This window comes from Papaver somniferum, unplaced genomic scaffold (genome assembly GCF_003573695.1).
Source record: "Papaver somniferum cultivar HN1 unplaced genomic scaffold, ASM357369v1 unplaced-scaffold_61, whole genome shotgun sequence".
NCBI lineage: Eukaryota > Viridiplantae > Streptophyta > Magnoliopsida > Ranunculales > Papaveraceae > Papaver > Papaver somniferum.
Genome location: NW_020648860.1, coordinates 1,553,238 through 1,559,812, shown reverse-complemented (window position 1 = coordinate 1,559,812; position 6,575 = coordinate 1,553,238).

Below are 6,575 nucleotides of genomic sequence, written 5' to 3'. Positions count from 1 at the left end.
AATAGACACCTCTGGAGCTAAATTATAGCATTCGAGTCTTTTCGAGTGTGTATTTTTCGAATGTACACTCGAAACTGCTCTAAGTAGAAAAATCTTGTTTATGTGGCCTAGACTTCAAAATTTGGCTAAAATATCAAGATCATGTGGGTCTATAGACCAACATGTCCTGATCATTAGCATGTTTCCAATCAAAATAGACACCTCTTGAGCTAAATTATAGTATTCTAGTCTTTTCGAGTGTGTATTTTTCGAATGTACACTCGAAACTGCTCTAAGTAGAAAAATCTTGTTTATGTGGCCTAGACTTCAAAATTTGGCTAAAATATCAAGATCATGTGGGTCTATAGACCAACATGTCCTGATCATTAGCATGTTTCCAATCAAAATAGACACCTCTTGAGCTAAATTATAGCGTTCTAGTCTTTTCGAGTGTGTGTTTTTTGAATGTACACTCGAAACTGCTCTAAGTAGAAAATTTGTGTTTATGAGGCCTAGAATTCAAAACTTGGCAAAAATATCAAGATCATGTGGGTCTATAGACCAACATGTCCTGATAATTAGCATGTTTTCAATCAAAATAGACACCTCTTGAGCTAAATTATAGCGTTCGAGTCTTTTCGAGTGTGTATTATTCGAATGTACACTCGAAACTGCTATAAGTAGAAAATTCGTGTGTATGAGGCCTAGGCTTCAAAACTTGGCTAAAATATCAAGATCATGTGGGTCTATAGACCAACATGTCCTGATAATTAGCATGTTTTCAATCAATATAGACATCTCTTGAGATAAATTATAGCGTTCGAGTCTTTTCGAGTGTGTATTTTTTGAATGTACACTCGAAACTGCTCTAAGTAGAAAATTTGTGTTTATGAGGCCTAGGATTCAAAACTTGGCAAAAATATCAAGATCATGTGGGTCTATAGACCAACATGTCCTGATAATTAGCATGTTTTCAATCAAAATAGACACCTCTTGAGCTAAATTATAGCGTTCGAGTCTTTTCGAGTGTGTATTATTCGAATGTACACTCGAAACTGCTATAAGTAGAAAATTCGTGTGTATGAGGCCTAGGCTTCAAAATTTGGCTAAAATATCAAGATCATGTGGGTCTATAGACCAACATGTCCTGATAATTAGCATGTTTTCAATCAAAATAGACATCTCTGGAGCTAAATTATAGCGTTCGAGTCTTTTCGAGTGTGTATTTTTTGAATGTACACTTGAAACTGCTCTAAGTAGAAAAATCTTGTTTATGTGGCCTAGACTTCAAAATATGGCTAAAATATCAAGATCTTGTGATCTATAGACCAACATGTCCTGATCATTAGCATGTTTCCAACAAAATAGACACCTCTTGAGCTAAATTATAGCTTTCTAGTCTTTTCGAGTGTGTATTTTTCGAATGTACACTCGAAACTGCTCTAAGTAGAAAATTTGTGTTTTTGAGGCCTAGGCTTCAAAACTTGGCAAAAATATCAAGATCATGTGGGTCGATAGACCAACATGTCCTGATAATTAGCATGTTTTCAATCAAAATAGACATCTCTGGAGCTAAATTATAGCGTTCGATTCTTTTCGAGTGTGTATTTTTGGAATGTACACTTGAAACTGCTCTAAGTAGAAAAATCTTGTTTATGTGGCCTAGACTTCAAAATATGGCTAAAATATCAAGATCATGTGGGTCTATAGACCAACATGTCCTGATCAATAGCATGTTTCCAATCAAAATAGACACCTCTGGAGCTAAATTATAGCGTTCGAGTCTTTTCGACTGTGTATTTTTCGAATTTACACTCGAAACTGCTCTAAGTAGAAAAATCTTGTTTATGTGGCCTAGACTTCAAAATTTGGCTAAAATATCAAGATCATGTGGGTCTATAGACCAACATGTCCTGATCATTAGCATGTTTCCAATCAAAATAGACACCTCTTGAGCTAAATTATAGTGTTCTAGTCTTTTCGAGTGTGTATTTTTCGAATGTACACTCGAAATTGCTTTAAGTAGAAAAATCTTGTTTATGTGGCCTAGACTTCAAAATTTGGCTAAAATATCAAGATCATGTGGGTCTATAGACCAACATGTCCTGATCATTAGCATGTTTCCAATCAAAATAGACACCTCTTGAGCTAAATTATAGCGTTAGAGTCTTTTCAAGTGTGTATTTTTCGAATGTACACTCGAAACTGCTCTAAGTAGAAAATTTGTGTTTATGAGGCCTAGGCTTCAAAACTTGGCTAAAATATCAAGATCATGTGGGTCTATAGACCAACATGTCCTGATAATTAGCATGTTTTCAATCAAAATAGACATCTCTGGAGCTAAATTATAGCGTTCGAGTCTTTTCGAGTGTGTATTTTTTGAATGTACACTTGAAACTGCTCTAAGTAGAAAAATCTTGTTTATGTGGCCTAGACTTCAAAATTTGGCTAAAATATCAAGATCATGTGGGTCTATCGACCAACATGTCCTGATAATTAGCAGGTTTTCAATCAAAATATACATATCTTGAGATAAATTATAGCGTTCTAGTCTTTTCGAGTGTGTATTTTTCGAATGTACACTCGAAACTGCTCTAAGTAGAAAATTTGTGTTTATGAGGCCTAGGCTTCAAAACTTGGCTAAAATATCAAGATCATGTGGGTCTATAGGCCAACATGTCCTGATAATTAGCATGTTTTCAATCAAAATATACATCTCTGGAGCTAAATTATAGCGTTCGAGTCTTTTCGAGTGTGTATTTTTTGAATGTACACTTGAAACTGCTCTAAGTAGAAAAATCTTGTTTATGTGGCCTAGACTTCAAAATTTGGCTAAAATATCAAGATCATGTGGGTCTATAGACCAACATGTCCTGATCAATAGCATGTTTACAATCAAAATAGACACCTCTTGAGATAAATTATAGCGTTCTAGTCTTTTCGAGTGTGTATTTTTCGAATGTACACTCGAAACTGCTCTAAGTAGAAAATTTGTGTTTATGAGGCCTAGGCTTCAAAATTTGGCTAAAATATCAAGTCATGTGGGTCTATAGACCAACATGTCCTGATAATTAGCATGTTTTCAATCAAAATAGACACCTCTTGAGCTAAATTATAGCGTTCGAGTCTTTTCGAGTGTGTATTTTTGAATGTACACTCGAAACTGCTCTAAGTAGAAAAATCTTGTTTATGTGGCCTAGACTTCAAAATTTGGCTAAAATATCAAGATCATGTGGGTCTATAGACCAACATGTCCTGATCATTAGCATGTTTCCAATCAAAATAGACACCTCTTGAGCTAAATTATAGCGTTCGGGTCTTTTCGAGTGTGTTTTTTTCGAATGTACACTCGAAACTGCTCTAAGTAGAAAATTTGTGTTTATGAGGCCTAGGATTCAAAACTTGGCTAAAATATCAAGATCATGTGGGTCTATAGACCAACATGTCCTGATCATTAGCATGTTTCCAATCAAAATAGACACCTCTTGAGCTAACTTATAGCGTTCTAGTCTTTTCGAGTGTGTATTTTTCGAATGTACACTCGAAACTGCTCTAAGTAGAAAAATCTTGTTTATGTGGCCTAGACTTCAAAATTTGGCTAAAATATCAAGATCATGTGGGTCTATAGACCAACATGTCCTGATCATTAGCATGTTTCCAATCAAAATAGACACCTCTTGAGCTAAATTATAGCCTTCGAATCTTTTTGAGTGTGTATTTTCCGAATGTACACTCGAAACTGCTCTAAGTAGAAAAATCTTGTTTATGTGGCCTAGACTTCAAAATTTGGCTAAAATATCAAGATCATGTGGGTCTATAGACCAACATGTCCTGATCATTAGCATGTTTCCAATCAAAATAGACACCTCTTGAGCTAAATTATAGCGTTCGAGTCTTTTCGAGTGTGTATTATTCGAATGTACACTCGAAACTGCTCTAAGTAGAAAAATTGTGTTTATGAGGCCTAGGCTTCAAAACTTGGCTAAAATATAAAGATCATGTGGGTCTATAGACCAACATGTCCTGATAATTAGCATGTTTTCAATCAAAATAGACATCTCTTGAGATAAATTATAGCGTTCGAGTCTTTTCGAGTGTGTATTATTCGAATGTACACTCGAAACTGCTCTAAGTAGAAAAATCTTGTTTATGAGGCCTAGGCTTCAAAACTTGGATAAAATATCAAGATCATGTGGGTCTATAGACCAACATGTCCTGATAATTAGCATGTTTTCAATCAAAATAGAAACCTGTTGAGCTAAATTAAAGCGTCGAGTCTTTTCGAGTGTGTATTTTTCGAATGTACACTCGAAACTGCTCTAAGTAGAAAAATCTTGTTTATGAGGCTTAGACTTCAAAATTTAGATAAAATATCAAGATCATGTGGGCCTACAGACCAACATGTCCTGATCATTAGCATGTTTTCAATCCAAATAGACACATCTTGAATTAAATTATAGCGTTCGAGTCTTTTCGAGTGTGTATTATTCGAATGTACACTCGAAACTGCTCTAAGTAGAAAATTCGTGTTTATGAGGCCTAGGCTTTAAAACTTGGATAAAATATCAAGATCATGTGGGTATATATACCAACATGTTCTGATAATTAGCATGTTTCCAATAAAAATAGACACCTGTTGAGCTAAATTATAGCGTTCGATTCTTTTCGAGTGTGTATTATTCGAATGTACGCTCGAAACTGCTCTAAGTAGAAAATTCGTGTTTATGAGGCCTAGGCTTCAAACCTTGGATAAAATATCAGGATCATGTGGGTCTATAGACCAACATGTCCTGATAATTAGCATGTTTTCAATCAAAATAGACACCTGTTGAATTAAATTATAGCGTTCGAGTCTTTCTAGTGTGTATTTTTCGAATGTACACTCGAAACTGCTCTAAGTAGATAAATCTTGTTTATGAGGCCTAGAATTCAAAATTTGGATAAAATATTAAGATCATGTGGGTCTATAGACCAACATTTCTTGATAATTAGCATATTTCCAATAAAAATGGACACTTGTTGAGCTAAATTATAGCGTTCGATTCTTTTCGAGTGTGTATTATTCGAATGTACGCTCGAAACTGCTCTAAGTAGAAAATTCGTGTTTATGAGGCCTAGGCTTCAAACCTTGGCTAAAATATCAAGATCATGTGGGTCAAGATACCAACATGTCCAGATCATTAGCATGTTTCCAATAAAAATAGACACCTCTTGAGTTAAATTATAGCGTTCGAGTCTTTTCGAGTGTGTATTTTTCGAATGTACACTCGAAACTGCTCTAAGTAGACAAATCTTGTTTATGAAGCCTAGGCTTCAAAACTTGGCTAAAATACCAAGATCATGTGGGTATATAGACCAACATGTCCTCATAATTAGCGTGTTTTCAATCAAAATAGACACCTCTTGAGCTAAATTTTAGCGTTCGAGTCTTTTCGAGTGTGTATTTTTCGAATGTACACTCCAAACTGCTCTAAGTAGACAAATCTTGTTTATGAGGCCTAGACTTCAAAATTTGGCTAAAATATCAAGATCATGTGGGTCTATAGGCCAACATGTCTTGATCATTAGCATGTTTCCAATCAAAATAGACACCTCTTGAGCTAAATTATAGCGTTCGATTCTTTTCGAGTGTGTATTAATCGAATGTACACTTGAAACTGCTCTAAGTAGAAAATTCATGTTTATGAGGCCTAGGCTTCAAAACTTTACCAAAATATCAAGATCATGTGGGTCTGTAGACCAACATGTCCTGATCATTAGCATGTTTTCAATCAAAATAAACACCTCTTGAATTAAATAATAGCGTTCGAGTCTTTTCGAGTGTGTATTTTTCGAATGTCCACTCGAAACTGCTCTAAGTAGACAAATCTTGTTTATGAGGCCTAGACTTCAAAATTTGGATAAAATATTAAGATCATGTGGATCTATAGACCAATATGTCCTTATAATTAGCATATTTCCAATAAAAATAGACACTTGTTGAGCTAAATTATTGCGTTCGATTCTTTTCGAGTGTGTATTATTCGAATGTACGCTCGAAACTGCTCTAAGTAGAAAATTCGTGTTTATGGGGCCTAGGCTTCAAACCTTGGCTAAAATATCAATATCATGTGGGTCAATATACCAACATGTCCTGATCATTAGCATGTTTCCCATAAAAATAGACACCTCTTGAGTTAAATTATAGCGTTCGATTCTTTTCGAGTGTGTATTATTCGAATGTACACTCGAAACTGCTCAAAGTAGACAAATCTTGTTTATGAAGCCTAGGCTTCAAAACTTGGATAAAATATCAAGATCATGTGGGTCTATAGACCAACATGTCCTGATAATTAACATGTTTCCAATAAAAATAAAAACCTGTTGAGCTAAATTATAGCGTTCGAGTTTTTTCGAGTGTGTATTTTTCGAATGTACACTTGAAACTGCTCTAAGTAGACAAATCTTGTTTATGAGGCCTAGATTTCAAAATTTTGCTAAAATATCAAGATCATGTGGGTCTATAGACCAACATGTCCTGATAATTAGCATGTTTTCAATCAAAATAGAAACCTGTTGAGCTAAATTATAGCATTCGAGTCTTTTCGAGTGTGTAT